Raw genomic sequence first — 19077 nt, forward strand, 5'->3', positions numbered from 1 at the left:
CACTTGCGTACTATTGTTTGTACAGATGAACATGGTACCTTTGGGCGTTTGGAAATTGCTCCCAAGGATGAACCAGACTTGTGGAGGTCTACAAGTATTTTTCTGATGTTGGCTGATTTCTTTTGATTTTCACATGATGTCAAGCAAAGAAGTAGCGAGTTTGAAGGTAGGCCTTGAAATACATCCACAGGTACACCTCCAATTGACTCAAATTATGTCAATTAGCCTATTAGAAACTTCTAAAGCCATGACATAATTTTCTGGAATTTTCCAAGTTGTTTAAAGGCACAGTCAACTTAGTGTATGTAAACTTCTGACCCACTGGAATTGTGATACAGTGAATTATACGTGAAATTATCTGTCTGTAAACGATTGTTGGAAAAATGACTTGTGTCATGCACAAAGTAGATGTCCTAACCAACTTGGCAAAACTATAGTTTGTTAACAAGAAATTTGTGGAGTGGTTGAAAAATGAGTTTTAATGACTCCAACCTAAGTGTATGTAAACTCCCGACTTCAACTGTATATAAATGGTGTTTATAAATGGTGTGTATATGTGTGTACAGCTGTAGTTACATAGGATGAGCCACGACTAGAATACAGTGTATTCTAGTCGTGGTTAGAGCATTGGACTAGTAACCGAAAGGTTGCAAGTTCAAATCCCCGAGCTGACAAGGTACAAATCTGTCGTTCTGCCCCTAAACAGGCAGTTAACCCACTATTCCTAGGCCGTCATTGAAAATAAGAATTTGTTCATAACTGGCTTGCCTAGTTAAAGGTAAAAAAAAATATATATAAAAAAAATATACATATAAAGTGGGTAAAACGGTATGTAAACATTATTAAAGTGACCAGTGTTCAATGATTATAGGGCAGCTGTCTGTTACACTTATATACAGCAGTCCATCACATTACTGTAACACTGTAGGCTACTTCGAAACAACACTTTATAACTCAAGAAGATGCATATTCTCATTAAACTGATTGAGATCAAATGGTTGTTATACAGATGCTGCATGGACATTTCACCTGTACAACTTGAATAGTTATTATTCACGAATGACAGTGAGAAATGTGAAGGGAGGGTGACTACAAAAATGTGTGCGTAGGCTACAGGAAAACACATGAGCAGAACGTGTTTCGGATCTTCATGTAGAATACTATCATTATGTGATCTTGCAGACATTGGTTCTTTGATCTAACTTCATTAAGTTTGCTGACGACACAACAGTGGTAGGCCTGATCACCGACAACGATGAGACGGCCTATAGGGAGGAGGTCAGAGAACTGGCAATGTGGTGCCAGGACAACAATCTATCCCTCAATGTGAGCAAGACAAAGGAGCTGATCGTGGACTACAGGAAAAGGCTGTAGTGGAGCGGGTCGAGAGTTTCAAGTTCCTTGGTGTCCACATCACCAATGAACTATCATGGTCCAAACATACCAAGACAGTTGTGAAGAGGGCATGAAAAGACTGAAAAGATTTGTCACGGGTCCCCAGATCCTCAAAAGGTTCTACAGCTGCACCATCGAGAGCATCCTGACCGGTTGCATCACCGCCTGGTAAGGCAACTGCTCAGCATCTGACCATAAGGTGCTACAGAAGGTAGTGCGAACGGCCCAGTACATCACTGGGGCCAAGCTTCCTGCCATCCAGGACCTATATACTAGGTGGTGTCAGAGGAAAGCCCCTAAAATTGTCAGAGACTCCAGTCACCCAAGTTACAGATTGTTTTCTCTGCTACCACACGGCAAGCGGTACCCGGAAGACCAAGTCTAAGACTAAAAGGCTCCTCAACAGCTTCGACCCCAAAGCCATAAGACTGGCTGAACAATTCATTAAATCGCCACCGGACAATTTACATTGACCCGCCTCCCTTTTGTACACTGCTGCGACTCGCTGTTTGTTTGTTACCTATGCATAAGTCACTTCACATCCACCTACATGTACAAATTACTTCAACTAACCTGTACCCCCGCACACTGACTCAGTACCGGTGTCCCCTGTTTATAGCCTCGTTATTCTGATTGGGTTACTTTTCATTATTACTTTTTATTTTTGTCTACTTGGTAAATGTTTTCTTAAACACTTCTTGTACTGCACTGTTGGTTAAGGGCTTGTAAGTAAGCATTTCACTGTAGTCTTCACTTGTTGTATTCGGCGCATGTGACAAATAAAGTTTGATTTGATTTGATTAAACGAGCACCATTTGCCAGAGTAGCCGGTTCTCTACGAGTAGAGCAGAGACTGTGCGTAAAGTAGAGAATTCCACACATATGCACAGAAACCTTCGACCTTTGGCCGTGGGGGGAGACGTCCAGAAATGTCAGATCCACAGCCACTCCGTTTTTCAACCTCACTAGCTGACATGACACTGAACAGATTTGTGAGCAAACTCTGATGCCCTCTAAGTCCAATCTAAGTCCAGAGCCATGTGCTAGGTGACAGCCCAACCATACCATTAAACACACACCCTGACACCAAGGCCAAGCCGTAATTACCCAGCCAAGGGACACAAAAAGCATTCCCTTTAAACTTTAAAGGAGCCTGTCCATTGAGCAGGCAAACCGGCAAACCGCCTCGCTCACCCACGCTCTCCGCGCTCCCACACTTCTTAGGGGGAGTTAATTTGCCCACTGAGTGGTGTCTCAGACGGTAAAGAATACTGTGATCTTCATGATCAAAAACAGGCTACAAAATGTAACAAACGCCTCGCATCGCCAATCTCTCTCTTCACTTGTACTCCCCCGTAGCCTGACACATCACAGGCAGTTGAGGAAAGAAGTTGGACCTTTTTTTATTTGTGTCGAAGAGAAAATAATGTTTGTCTCTAATTAGTTTCCTCCTAGCTAGCTCTTTCTGAAGAGATTTTAATTATGATTGGGTGTTGGAATATGTGGATGAAATGGATGGCATGGATCAAGGAGATGCCAGCCGGTCGGGGAGAGATAGGCTACAAGCAGAGTTGTTAAAACATTAAAACACACACCTCACCCGGGGTGCCAACTCAGCAGGACACGGCCCGTCAGAGTACAGCTACGTCAGAGCTTCAAGACTCAGCATCGTGGAGGTCTGGGAGCTGCTCACAGCGTGAGGCGATGTGGGAAGAACAATGTGTTGCAGGCTGTTGGCAACTTGATGCAGTCTATGAGTTAGTAATGTGTTGTGAGGATGATTTATGTATCTAGCTGAATCACCTGTTGCATTAGGCTGTCAGGAAATGAAAATCCACCGATACATGTTATTTGTGTCTCTTCAGTTCAGTAATGCTCAGACCAGTCATTATCAGCTACACTGTATGAGCCAGAGTGGAGACAAATACGGAGGAGAGAGAAGGAGAGAAGTGGAGTGCAGAGGAGAGGAAAGGAGAGGGTAGGAGAGGAAAGGAAAGGCACGCGCTCACGCATGCACATACAGACATACACCCCTGGTTAAAACACCTCTCCTCTGTTCTGCTGAAACACACATTCTATATGGATGACTCGTTAGCACTATATTGGGGGTATGAGGTATAACAGCCAGGCCAGAGTCATACAGCAAGAAGCTTAAGTCTCTGGAGTCTGGAGTACATTAGATTTCTGACGAGGTTGTGTTTTTATCCCCAATCTAAGGGCTTTTCCATAGTGGATCATTAGCACGCCTCTTATTCTATATTGACTGTAAATTAAATTGTATGATGTGTAAGAACTGAAAATGCACATTACTTTTCAAATTGGAAAAAATTGTGTGAATTAATTAGGCCTACTTGCCTTAAAAGCAACATGCACGCTCACACACGCACACACACATACAGGCCTGGGCAACTCCAGTCCTCGGAGCCTGATTGGTGTCACACTTTTGCCCCAGCCCCAGCTAACACACCTGACTCCAATAATCAACTAATCATGATCTTCAGTTAAACATGCAATTAGTTTAAATCAGGTGTGTTTGCTAGGGATGGGGGGAAATTGTGACACCAATCAGGCACTGGAGGACTGGAATTGCCCAGGCCTGCATTATACAGTACAAAAACCCAGGAAGTAATCTGAGCAGTGGCACATCATCAGGATGACCACATCAATGTCCTGTTAGAATCCTACACCCCAACACCCTGCATAAAAACGCACCTTCGCCCTGTCATCACTAATGTGGTGGCCTACAGCAGGGTTCCCAACCGAGGACCGAGGACCGAGTTTGGGAAACCCTGGCCTACAGTATTATCCAATATGCACAGTCACACTTGGGTTTATGTACCATGCAGAACTGAGCTGCCAGCCAGGCTGCCACACAAGAGGTGATAATATGCTGCAGCTCTATCAAATAGATTCTGTCAAACTATTAATCTCTTTATAGAGAGAAATAAAACCAGATCAAGCATGGATTTGGATTATTCTGAGTTCATGGCTGTCTGTGCCGGCATGTGTGAGAGGCTGTGTGTAATCATGACATGTGTGTATGTGTAAAAATGACTGATCATCTGCAAATGGGGGAGTGCAGGAAAACCTTGTCAGTGAGTCTGTGGGTCATGTTTGAGTTGGATGTTGTTTGGATTGCGTATGGCTCAGAAAGAGTGACCACTCTCAAATTTGGGGAAATGTGATTGTTGAAAGGGTTGTTACATGTTCACCAGCAGTTCTGACCTCCTCCATCCTCAGCATCTGGTCACTCGGTGTTCTTTGTGAAGAACCTGAGCAAGGGACAGGATCCAAGTTAGTACACACTAAAACAATAATGGTTCTAAATAGTACCAGATAGGGGTTCTTTGGCTTGTAGAACCCTTTTTGTTGCTATGTAGAACCCTTTTTTGAAGGTTCAATAAAGAACCATGCTCATAAGGGTCTAAATGGAACTTGTGTGGTGCTATAAAGAACCCCTTTCCTAAGGTTCTATAAAGAACCATTAAAAAAAGTGATATATGTTACGAGATGTCGCCAAGCCAATAGATGGCGCTGATGTTATTTTTATTTTAGTGTGATACTCTACAGTAGGAGGGAGCTAAGTTAGGCATTACTTACTCTGCACTGAATGGAGCTGTACACATGCTACCCATTGATGCTTGCTCTTGCATGGAATAATCAGCATACAAAACAAGTCAGAAGTCAGAACCAAATAGGTGTGTCCTTGACTAACCAAAATATCAAAACGATGCACAGAGAAATGCACAGTAGGAAGGGACTTGCCAACTAGCTAACCGGCTACAAAAAAAAGTATAATGATAAAATAAAAAATGTCTTACTTGGTAATTCACGTACCAGAGCCTATGGACAAGAAGGGTGGTACATAGAGCAACTGTACATTTGTTCAAGTACTAGCTACCGGTCTGGACAAAAAGGAAGCAAAAGTCTGCATAGCAACTCTGCTAACTGTGACGGGAAAGGAATGTCATCTCTCACAGCGGCATCTGCACATGCTGGAAGAAGTCAATATTAAACATCAGAGCTGTACATTGCACATCTGAGAAAGCTAGCAGACACGTGAATTTGGCGCATTACGAGAGGAACTAGCCCGTGACAGGCTTGTCATAGGCACTAAAGATATAGCTGTGTGAGCGAGCATGCTCAGAGAAACAAACCTCACATTGAACAAAGCCATAGATGTGTGTCGTTCAAGTGGACAAGCACAAATGCAAATCAAGAAAATTGGTGTAGGTGAACCAGACATTATACCTACCGTGAGCAACGTTCACAATCAAAAGGCCAAACCTATGGTTGTAAACAGACAACTTTACAGTGTATAATAACAAAAGTAGACTGCCAAACGACTTACCATGTCATTACTGTGGTTCAGTACATGCCAAAGCCAAATGCCCAGCATACAGTGTCACCTCTAAAGCATGTGGAAAACGAAACCCTTTTGCCAAAGTTAGTTTACAAGCAAAACACAAACCTCAACTCAATCTATTGGTGGAAGACAATGAGTCAGATGACCAACAACAGATGCAATGTGGTACATCTCACTGGTTAATTCTGTGTAAGACAATGCAAACAAATGGTTCATAAGCTAGCTCCACTCAGTGACGAGCCACTGACATATGACCCCAGCCATACAATTAAATGTCAACTAGACATACGATCAAGTGAATGTCAAAAGCTATAGGGACCTACAGCGAGTCATGCAAGACGGCAATCTAGTTCTCCTACCGAGCAAAGCTACACACAAACTATATGACGGCACACTGAGAAAGCAAACGGGAGAATGGAATCTCAAAGCAGATCATGATGGGGAAATGTTTCATGTCAAATTTCAGGTCATGGAGACATCCCAGATTCCTCTGCTGTCAAATGACATGTGTGAAAGACTCCGCCTACTACATGTGAACCACAGCCATGTCTTACATCATGTCGACACCCCAAGCACCACATCCACTGAGGTCATCATGACAAATGAGGAGATCATCTCCAAGTCCTACGATGTGTTCGATGGGCTCGGCTGTCTTCCTTGAGAGCTACACCCATAGAAGTAGACAACACAGCCCGGCCTGTGCAGCAGCTATCAAGACGGATACCTATTCCACTGAAGGAAAGGATCACAAAGGCCATACATTCAATGGACAATGCAGACATCATCACAAAAGTCACAGAACCAACACCGTAGATCAGCAACATGGTTGTCATTGAAAAACCTGATAAACTACAAGTATGCATGGACTCCAGTGCACTCAACAAAGCCACTTCCAGATGCCTACAATAGAAGAGATTCTACCAGAGATATCCAACGCAAAGGTATTCTCAGTACTCAATGCCAAAGATGGATATTGGCAAGTCAAACGTGATGTGAGCTGCTATCTAACAACTTCCTGGACATCTATAGGCAGGTATAGACGGCTGAGAATGCAATTTGGAATCAGGCCAGTGGCTGAACAATACCAGCACAGACAGTGTGAAGCACTACAGGGACTAAAAGGAGTGTGATTGAAGACGACATTCTACTCCATGGATGTGGCAACACAAATGAAGAAGCAATGGCAGATCATGACAGAAACCTCACAACTCTCTTGCAGAGAGCAAAAGATATCAATCTGAAGCTGAACAAAAAGAAACTCAGGTTAAAGCTGCCAAGTGTGACATACATGGGTCATCTTCTCACCACAGAGGGCCTTCACCCTGATCCAGAGAAAATAACAGTCATTCAGAACATGGGCACACCGACCGACGTCAAGTCACTACAGCGGCTGTTGGGGTTTGTGAACTATCTTTCAAAATGTATGCCCCCCGTCTATCTGATATGTGTGAGCCGCTCAGAAGACTGACTGACAAGGACATTGACTGGACATGTCTACCACAGCATGACATAGCAGTTGAGACTATCAAACAGTCAGTCACACAACACCCAGTGCTCAAATACTACGACCTGAATGATGAAGTCACACTGCTGTGTGATGCCAGTGAGACAGGTTTGGGAGCAGCCCTTCTACAGAAAGGACAACCTGTTGCATTTGCCTCCAGAACATTGAGTCTGACAGAACAAAGATATGCACAGATTGAGAAAGAATGTCTCTCCATTGTTTTTGCATGTGACAATTTTGACCAGTATCTGCATGGCACAGAGCAAAGACAAATGCAAACAGCAGCCACGATCTAGGCTATGGGACTGGCCACAACTGACCACAACTGACCTGGAACAGGTGGATGACACCAGTGATGTGATCAACATCTTGACTAAGGCAATGGAATCAAAGCACACTCTTCCGTAAACCAAACAGACTATGAGTCACACACTGAAACATTTCTGGACGTACAAAGAGAATTTCACCACAGAAAATGGACCGATATTCAAAGGAAACAGGGTCTTCATCCCTGACATGTTACCCACTGACTTTCTACCCAAAATCCACTCTGGCCACTCAGGCATAGAGGCCAGCCTCAGAAATGCACGTGATGCTATTTTCTGGCCAAGGATTACAGACGACGTAAAGATCTTTATCAGCAAATGTGCCACCTGCAACTCCATCCAGAAAAGACAACAAAATGAGACACTCATCATTAATACAATTCTCAAACCACAAATGGTACAAAATGTTATAGCAAGAAAACAAGCCACAGGGCTGACAGCAAAACGCCACTATGACACACAAGCCTGTGACATGTCCAACATCATCCAAGGAAAAAGAGTAAGGGTCCTTCTACACCCCAACAACTCAGCCAGCACTTGAACACTGGGCACTGATCAACTCAGTGACTGGTCGTTTGAAGTACTAGTGAATGGTAAAAAATACAGCAGAAACAGAAGAGACATTCGTCCTCTGACTGAACAATTCAAGATCCATCTGGTCGACCACCAAACAAACATGGATGAGGATGACTGGGGACCATGGAATGAACCTGCCAACAACAGGTTGCTGCTGTGGAAGCAGCCCCACTGCCTGAAAATCTAACTTCGAGACCCACCAGAACCAGGGCAAATATCAGTCCGCCTGTGAGATACTCCATCCAGAGACTAGGGGTATGAACAATTGTATAAAGAGGACGGAAGCAGATTGGAGTATTGCTTATGAACTGATGATGCTTGTTAAAGGTGCATAAGAACACAGTTCTGTTTGTGTTGCCAGTGTAATGTTTAACTTGAAATGGTCTAACACTAGTTCACCTCATTATGAGGCTAGGAGGAGTTATCTTAATTTCTGTGTAAAGGAAGATGTTACGAGATGCCGCCAAGCCAATAGATGGCGCTTCTGTTATGTGTAGCTCAGTGTGATACTCTATAGTACAAGTGAGTCAAGTTAGGTATTGCTTACTATGCACTATAGGGAGCTGTATGTATGCTACCCAATGATGCTGAGTAAAGATATTCTTATCAACATTACTTTGCTCTCGTATTGAATAATCGGCATACAAAACACTATACGTATAGCACCAACAAGGGTTCCGCTACGGTTACAACCCTTTTTTATGGTTCTTTATAGAACCTTTAAGGAGAATGGTTTTATAAAGAACCTTTCTCAATCTAACCATACAGTTTTTTTTAAAAATTCTGGTCAGCCATATTATGTTGATAAAATTCCATAAGTGTTATTATTGTGTTTATTGACAAGTTGAATCAAGTCAAGCCTTCTCAATTGACACAAGGCCATGCTACACAAGACACCATCACTGGCCATAGTCATTTAATAAGTAATAGAATAACAACACATTAGATCAACTGGAATTACACTCTCACTCACGGTTGCACAAAAAAAGCTGTGAGCAAACCACATCCCAAAATATTCCAATGAGCCGCCTCCCCCACATTTTAATTATCACTTAAAGAGTAAATAACCCTTTTGTGAACTGAAAATAACCATTGAAGGGCTCAAAGGGTTCTTTAAGTTATTAAGGTTCCACATAGAACCATCACCCTTCCCAAAGAACCCTTGAGGAACCCTTTTTTTCTTGGTGTGTAACATTCCTGGTCAAGAGTCCATCAATTGCTGGATTTGTGGGAAAATTCCCCAAATAGCATAGGAATTACATATTGTTACAAAGCCATGAGCCACACATCCATGGCTCAACCATGTCTTCTGTAGGTCATTGTTACAGTAGCCTATGTAGACCTACTGTTGCAGTCGTTTAATCATTCCAGTATTCAGGAAAACAAAAAGCATTTCTTACCTGTAGGCCTATCACTTTCCCTTAATTGTTCTCCAGGCGGTTGCCTAATAAACCTGTCCTGGTATACAGTCTGAAACAAAGGACAACAGAATCGGGAAAATGTTCCTTACAAACCAGAATGTTGAATAGAATTGCATTTGAACTTATTCTGTCAGTGGTCTGTGTGGGAAAGTTTTGTTTACCCAACTTTTTGGAGCGCCAGTCCTTACTGAAGTAGAACTTTGTTTCACCTGGCACATGCACAGAACCATGTAAACACCTGTTAGTTAGTATGGCTGCATCACATGCACAAAACCATGTCAACACCTGTTAGTATGGCTGCATCACATGCACAAAGCCATGTCAACACCTGTTAGTGTGGCTGCATCACATGCACAAAACCATGTAAACACCTGTTAGTATGGCTGCATCACATGCACAAAACCATGTAAACACCTGTTAGTCAGTATGGCTGCATCACATGCACAAAACCATGTAAACACCTGTTAGTCAGTATGGCTGCATCACATGCACAAAACCATGTAAACACCTGTTAGTTAGTATGGCTGCATCACATGCACAAAACCATGTCAACACCTGTCAGTATGGCTGCATCACATGCACAAAACCATGTAAACACCTGTTAGTCAGTATGGCTGCATCACATGCACAAAGCCATGTCAACACCTGTTAGTATGGCTGCATCACATGCACAAAACCATGTAAACACCTGTCAGTATGGCTGCATCACATGCACAAAACCATGTAAACACCTGTTAGTATGGCTGCATCACATGCACAGAACCATGTAAACACCTGTTAGTCAGTATGGCTGCATCACATGCACAAAACCATGTAAACACCTGTTAGTCAGTATGGCTGCATCACATGCACAAAACCATGTAAACACCTGTTAGTTAGTATGGCTGCATCACATGCACAAAACCATGTCAACACCTGTCAGTATGGCTGCATCACATGCACAAAACCATGTAAACACCTGTTAGTCAGTATGGCTGCATCACATGCACAAAGCCATGTCAACACCTGTTAGTATGGCTGCATCACATGCACAAAACCATGTAAACACCTGTCAGTATGGCTGCATCACATGCACAAAACCATGTAAACACCTGTCAGTATGGCTGCATCACATGCACAAAACCATGTAAACACCTGTTAGTATGGCTGCATCACATGCACAAAACCATGTAAACACCTGTTAGTGTGGCTGCATCACATGCACAGAACCATGTAAACACCTGTCAGTATGGCTGCATCACATGCACAAAGCCATGTCAACACCTGTTAGTATGGCTGCATCACATGCACAAAACCATGTCAACACCTGTTGGTTAGTATGGCTGCATCACATGCACAGAACCATGTAAACACCTGTTAGTTAGTATGGCTGCATCACATGCACAAAACCATGTAAACACCTGTCAGTATGGCTGCATCACATGCACAAAACCATGTAAACACCTGTTGGTTAGTATGGCTGCATCACATGCACAAAACCATGTAAACACCTGTCAGTATGGCTGCATCACATGCACAAAACCATGTAAACACCTGTTAGTTAGTATGGCTGCATCACATGCACAAAGCCATGTCAACACCTGTTAGTATGGCTGCATCACATGCACAAAACCATGTCAACACCTGTTGGTTAGTATGGCTGCATCACATGCACAGAACCATGTAAACACCTGTTAGTATGGCTGCATCACATGCACAAAACCATGTCAACACCTGTTGGTTAGTATGGCTGCATCACATGCACAGAACCATGTAAACACCTGTTAGTATGGCTGCATCACATGCACAAAACCATGTCAACACCTGTTAGTATGGCTGCATCACATGCACAAAACCATGTCAACACCTGTTAGTATGGCTGCATCACATGCACAAAACCATGTCAACACCTGTCAGTATGGCTGCATCACATGCACAAAACCATGTAAACACCTGTTAGTATGGCTGCATCACATGCACAGAACCATGTCAACACCTGTCAGTATGGCTGCATCACATGCACAAAACCATGTCAACACCTGTCAGTATGGCTGCATCACATGCACAAAACCATGTCAACAACTGTTAGTATGGCTGCATCACATGCACAAAACCATGTCAGCACCTGTTGGTTAGTATGGCTGCATCACATGCACAAAGCCATGTCAACACCTGTCAGTATGGCTGCATCACATGCACAGAACCATGTAAACACCTGTTAGTATGGCTGCATCACATGCACAGAACCATGTAAACACCTGTTAGTATGGCTGCATCACATGCACAGAACCATGTAAACACCTGTTAGTATGGCTGCATCACATGCACAAAACCATGTCAACACCTGTTAGTGTGGCTGCATCACATGCACAGAACCATGTAAACACCTGTTAGTATGGCTGCATCACATGCACAAAACCATGTCAACACCTGTCAGTATGGCTGCATCACATGCACAAAACCATGTCAACACCTGTCAGTATGGCTGCATCACATGCACAGAACCATGTAAACACCTGTCAGTATGGCTCCATCACATGCACAAAACCATGTAAACACCTGTCAGTATGGCTGCATCACATGCACAAAACCATGTCAACACCTGTCAGTATGGCTGCATCACATGCACAAAACCATGTAAACACCTGTCAGTATGGCTGCATCACATGCACAAAACCATGTAAACACCTGTTAGTATGGCTGCATCACATGCACAAAACCATGTCAACACCTGTCAGTATGGCTGCATCACATGCACAAAACCATGTAAACACCTGTTAGTATGGCTGCATCACATGCACAAAACCATGTAAACACCTGTTAGTCAGTATGGCTGCATCACATGCACAGAACCATGTCAACACCTGTCAGTATGGCTGCATCACATGCACAAAACCATGTCAACACCTGTCAGTATGGCTGCATCACATGCACAAAACCATGTCAACACCTGTTAGTTAGTATGGCTGCATCACATGCACAAAACCATGTCAACACCTGTTAGTATGGCTGCATCACATGCACAAAACCATGTAAACACCTGTCAGTATGGCTGCATCACATGCACAAAACCATGTAAACACCTGTTAGTCAGTATGGCTGCATCACATGCACAAAACCATGAAAACACCTGTCAGTATGGCTGCATCACATGCACAAAACCATGTCAACACCTGTTAGTATGGCTGCATCACATGCACAAAACCATGTCAACACCTGTCAGTATGGCTGCATCACATGCACAAAACCATGTCAACACCTGTTAGTATGGCTGCATCACATGCACAGAACCATGTCAACACCTGTTAGTATGGCTGCATCACATGCACAAAACCATGTCAACACCTGTTAGTATGGCTGCATCACATGCACAAAATCATGTCAACACCTGTTAGTATGGCTGCATCACATGCACAAAACCATGTCAACACCTGTTGGTTAGTATGGCTGCATCACATGCACAAAACCATGTAAACACCTGTTAGTATGGCTGCATCACATGCACAAAACCATGTCAACACCTGTTGGTTAGTATGGCTGCATCACATGCACAAAACCATGTAAACACCTGTTAGTATGGCTGCATCACATGCACAAAGCCATGTCAACGCCTGTTAGTATGGCTGCATCACATGCACAAAACCATGTCAACACCTGTTAGTTAGTATGGCTGCATCACATGCACAAAACCATGTAAACACCTGTTAGTATGGCTGCATCACATGCACAGAACCATGTAAACACCTGTCAGTATGGCTGCATCACATGCACAAAACCATGTAAACACCTGTCAGTATGGCTGCATCACATGCACAAAACCATGTCAACACCTGTTAGTTAGTATGGCTGCATCACATGCACAAAACCATGTCAACACCTGTTAGTATGGCTGCATCACATGCACAAAACCATGTAAACACCTGTTAGTATGGCTGCATCACATGCACAGAACCATGTAAACACCTGTTAGTGTGGCTGCATCACATGCACAGAACCATGTAAACACCTGTTAGTGTGGCTGCATCACATGCACAGAACCATGTAAACACCTGTTAGTGTGGCTGCATCACATGCACAAAACCATGTAAACACCTGTTAGTGTGGCTGCATCACATGCACAAAACCATGTAAACACCTGTTAGTATGGCTGCATCACATGCACAGAACCATGTAAACACCTGTTAGTGTGGCTGCATCACATGCACAAAACCATGTAAACACCTGTTAGTCAGTATGGCTGCATCACATGCACAAAACCATGTAAACACCTGTTAGTATGGCTGCATCACATGCACAGAACCATGTAAACACCTGTTAGTGTGGCTGCATCACATGCACAAAACCATGTAAACACTTGAAGGCATTGAAACGTTTTGTGACCATCCAGGGAATAGCTTTCACGCACGTGTAGATTGGGAATAAGCATATCCATTTAAGCTGTCCACAGGAGAATTTACTTTTGAGAAGATTTCTAATCTGTTGTCATTTGTCAGGCAAACATTAATGTAGTGAGTCGTTTGGTGCCGACATGGCAATATATAACAAATCTGGGAATAACATAGCCTACTTACCTGACGCCACCTGTTCATATTTGGTGATAGTTTATTCCACTAGCTTGGGATTTCTGACACAGAGGGTATTTAAATCAGTTGGTTTCAGCTCTTCGGATGAAAAGGAGGGGATCAGGCCAGCATTAGGCTACATGAATATGTAGCTACATGAATACATGAAGCTAACTCTTGTCTCCTTTATTCAATGAATCCTGCACCTAGTGGAAATCATATTGCCTCCTGTGCATACCTTCATCTCCTGTGGCTGAGCTATGGCTACCCTTTGACACTATTAGGCTCAGGCACGTGCACAGATAGGGTTCTACCTGTGCAGAGCACAGCCCTACCAATCCTTAGTAAAATGTTTGAAAAAATTGTGTTTGATCAGATACAATGCTATTTCACAGTAAACAAATGATCAACTGACTTTCAGCATGCTTATAGGGAAGGGCCCTCAACATGTACAGCACTTACGCAAATGGCTGATGATTGGCTGAAAGAAATTGATCAAAAGAAGCTTGTGGGAGCTGTTTTGTTAGATTTCAGTACAGCTTTTGACATTGTCGATCATAATCTGCTGCTGGAAAAACGTATGTGTTATAGCTTTACATCCCCTGCTATTTCATGGATCGAGAGTTACTTGTCAGAGGATGTTACCAGAAACAGGGGGTGTTCTTTAATGAAAGCGTCTCTAACATAATCCAGGTAGCGTCTGGCATTCCCCGGAGCAGTGGTCTAGGCCCCTTACTTTTTTCCATCTTTACTAATGACCTGTTACTGGCACTGAGTAAAGCCTGTGTATCGATGTATGCTGATGACTCAACATTATACACGTGAGATATAATGTTGCACCTGGACTACTGCCCATATGGTCAACTGCCACAAAGAGGGAAAGAGGCAAATGACAGTTGGCCCATAACAGAGCAGCAAGGCTGGCCCATTCACGGAGAGCTAACATCAATGACATGCATGTCAACCTCTCCTTGTCACATATTGCTAAGGGAACGACGCAGGAGATGAGAAGCAGGTCCGGGAGTGAAGTTTTATTAGCTGACGGACATGAAATGGAACAGGAACAGCAACTGGACAGGAACACATAACAAACAGAATACGGAACAATGCGGACACAGGGAACACCACCAAGGAACAGACATATACAGGGGGTAATCAACAAAGTGAAGGAGTCCAATGAGCGCAGTTGCATGTAATGTTGGTAACAGGAGTGTATGATGACGGGTAGCCTGGCGCCCCCGAGCGCCAGGGAGGAGGAGCGGGAGCTGGCGTGACACTCCTGGCTCAAAGTGGAGGAGAGATTGGCTGCATCACTACTTGTCTTTGCGAGAGGTCTGAACATGTTGGTCTGAACAGCCTACACAGATCAGACACCCATGCATACCCCACAACATATGCCACAAAGGGTCTCTTCACAGTCCCCAGGTCCGTACCGACTCCGGGAAACGCACAGTAACTCATGCAAGCAGTAAAATCTGATTTTAAAAAACGGATAAAACTACACCTTATGGAACAACGTGGACCGTTAAGAGACACACAGGCACAAACACATGCATACGCAAACAATCTACTACTGACTCATCTTTGCCAGAACAATAGGCTACCTGGTGATTTGATTGATCATTTTCATATTTTAGATAGGCCTAGTTTGGGTGGCAATAAAGATAAGCAGCTGTACTACTTGCTATAAAGATAAGCAGCTGTAACATCGCACCGCCTCCAATATTAAGGGATGAAGATGTAGCATATTCTGGTCAATTTATTACGCTATTTGTGAGAAAGAACAGGGCTACCCAGCACACAGGCTGCCCTCCAAAGTGATGTTACAGTGCAGAGAGAACATGCTTTTCCATCCAATCCTACAACCACGTATGATTGTACTTTCTTTGGACTCAAGAGAAGTGACATGATAAATCCCTAGTTGATATTGCCTGCTAAAATGTATGACTTTCAGCTCCAAATGCAGGTGTAAAAGGCAGTTTGTTTATTTCTGTATCCTATCTTGCACTTTGAAAAAGGTCTGTGCTTGGCCCTGATTAGGCTATAGTCAGGGCCTGCTCCAGCATTTTGGGGGCCCTGAGTGAGAATTCACAAAGAAATTGTCACGTTCTGACCTTAGTTCCTTTTTTATGTCTTTGTGTTAGGTTGGTCAGGGCGTGAGTTGGGGTGGGTAGTCTATGTTCTTTTTTCTGGTTCTCAACCAGAGGCAGGTGTCGTTGGTTGTCTCTGATTGAGAATCATACTTAGGTAGCCTGTTTTCCCCATTTTGGTTGTGGGTGTTTATTTTCTGTTTAGTGTCTGTTCAACTGGCAGAACTGTTTCGTTTTCTCTTCGTTATTATTTTGTGTAGTGTTCAGTTTGTTCTATTAAAACATGATGAGCACTTAGCCCGCTGCATTTTTGTCCTCCTCTCCTTCCACCAATGATAAGCATTACAGAAATGCAAATTTTAAAGTACATTTTGTGCAGTTCTACACATTTTGCCATGGGGCAGATAGAAAATTTGGCAGTTGTAAAGCATGTTTTCTACAGTTCTACACATTTTGCCATGGGGCGGACAGAAAATGTAGCATTTTTATAACACATTTCATGCAATTCTACTTATTTTGCCGTGGGGCAGAGATGTGTTTTTGCAGTTTTAAAGCAAGTTTTCTGCTGTTCTACACATTTTGCCATTAATTATGCCATGTTAATGATATCTGAGTGAGAGTGCCGAAAATAATCAATGAGGGCCCCCTGGGTGGCCCGTCGATATTCGACCTTGATTTCTGCAAATTTACAATGAAAAATATCAACGCAGCATGCAACCATTTCAAAGATTTTACTGAGTTACAGATCATATAAGGAAATCAGTCAACTGAAAGAAATGTGCCTAACCTATGAATTTCACATGACTGGGAATACAGATATCTTTAAAAAAAGTAGGGACGTGGATGACCCCCATTTGCCTCATGCAGCACGACACATTTCCTTCGAATAAAGTTGATCAGGAAGTTGACCGTGGCCTGTGGAATGTTGTCCCACTACTCTTCAATGGCTGTGCGAAGTTTCTGGATATTGTACACGTCGATCCGGAGCATCCCGTAACTTTCTCACTGGGTGACATGTCAGGTGAGTAGGCAGGCCATGGAAGAACTGCGACATTTTCAGCTTCCAGGACTTGTGTACAGATCCTTGCAACATGGGGCCATGGATTATCATGCTGAAACATGAGGTGATGACGGTGGACGAATGGCACGACAATGGGGCTCTAGATCTCGTCATGGTATCTCTGTGCAATCAAATTATTGTCAATAAAATGCAATTGTATTCATTGTCTGTAGCTTATGCCTGCACATACTATAATCCCTGCGCCACCATGGGGCACTTTGTTCACCACGTTGACATTGTCAAATCACTCGCCCACATGACGCCATACGTCTTTCATCTGCCCAGTACAGTTGAAACCAGGATTCATTCGTGAAGAGCACACTTCTCCAGCATGCCAGTGGTCATCAAATGACGCCAAACTGCAGTCAGATCAAGACCCTGGTGAGGGCGAGCACGCAGATGAGCTTCCCTGAGACGGTTTCTGACAGTTTGTGTAGAAATTCTTCAGTTTTGCAAACCGACAATTTCATCAGCTGTCCGGGTGGCTGGTCTCAGACGATCCCGCAGGTGAAGAAGCCTGATGTGGAGGTCCTGGGCTGGCGTGGCTACTGGGCTCTGTGGTTGTGAGGCCGGTTAGATGTACTGCCAAATTCTCTAAAATTACGTTAGAGGCGGCTTATGGTAGAGAACTGAACATTCAATTATCTGGCAACAGCTCTGGTGGACATTCCCGCAGTCAGCATGCAAAATGCACAATCCCTCATAACTTGAGACATCTGTGGCATTGTGTTGTGTGACAAAACTGCACATTTTAGAGTGGTCTTTTTTTGTCCACAGCACAAGGTGCACCTGTGTAATGATCATGCTGTTTAATCAGCTTCTTGACATGCCACACCTGTCAGGTGGATGGATTAGCTTGGCAAAGGAGAACTCCTCAGTAACAGGGATGTGAACTAATTTGTGCACAAAATTAGAGAGAAATATGCTTTTTGTGTGCATGGAACATTTCTGGGCTCTTTTATTTCAGCTCATGATGAACCATGATGGACCAATACTTTACATGTTGTGTTTATATTTTTGTTCAGTGTAGATAACTGGCTAGATAGACTAATTTACCAATTTAAAAATGTTAGCTGACACGGCTAATTGAGGGATGTTCAGTGACTGATAAATCAAGAGAAAAACTGCTGATGCAGAACCAAATGTAGGATCTACACCTCGTATTCTACTATTCTAACTCTCAACGGTAAATTGAGACCCAAGTTTAGTCTGGGCCTATTATGTTGGAATGATTAAACTTCATGAAAAAAAATGACCTTCAATCAATCCGTGTTTGGAAAGAAGTCTGACTGACGACGTTGCTCTTATAACAGAGCTGTCACCAAGTCAAATGCAGAGGCCACTCTCGTGCCCAACGCTGCCACCTACACGCGGTAGGCGGCGACGCGACCAAGCAGACAGCGGCAGCGAGCATTCATACCGCTCAGAACAAGGCTTTTACTTGCTATTGCGAGCTCAGACCGCATACCACTCCATTCATGCTGTGAGAAGCTCAAGACTCGGAACGCGGATCTTTTGGGCGAGAATCGTGACAGTCGTGGAAATGCCTTCAAGTTTAATATTTTAACCATGCTGAAGAAAACAAACCCCAAGATCACAATTATTCGTAAGTAGAGCAAAACTTTTCTGCTGCAACTTCACTTATAACGTGGTTATTACAGTGTCATTTGTAGCTTAGTTTGTGGCTCGATTGAGGGACTGACATTCCTTCTCTCTCCCCGGATGTCTCTTCCCCGGCTGTTTCTATTCCCTGTGTCGTAGTATTAATATAATTCGGATAGGCAACCGAGGACTCAAT

The 19077-nt window shown here is 43.5% G+C and overlaps 1 protein-coding gene across 2 annotated transcripts in view; it reads left to right on the plus strand.

Moving 5' to 3' along the window:
* The first annotated feature begins 18692 nt into the window (after positions 1-18692).
* LOC110492210 (plexin-A1) overlaps positions 18693-19077 on the plus strand; it is a 305959-nt gene continuing 305574 nt past the window's right edge. Inside the window, exon 1 of one of the 2 annotated variants that reach the window (XM_036947177.1) lies at positions 18693-18885. The gene's annotated coding sequence lies outside the window, so the exon portion shown is untranslated. The remainder of the gene's footprint in view (positions 18886-19077) is intronic. The other variant, XM_036947176.1, reaches the window with a different exon arrangement.

The sequence above is a fragment of the Oncorhynchus mykiss genome, chromosome 16 (genome assembly GCF_013265735.2).
Source record: "Oncorhynchus mykiss isolate Arlee chromosome 16, USDA_OmykA_1.1, whole genome shotgun sequence".
Classification (NCBI taxonomy): Eukaryota; Metazoa; Chordata; class Actinopteri; order Salmoniformes; family Salmonidae; genus Oncorhynchus; species Oncorhynchus mykiss.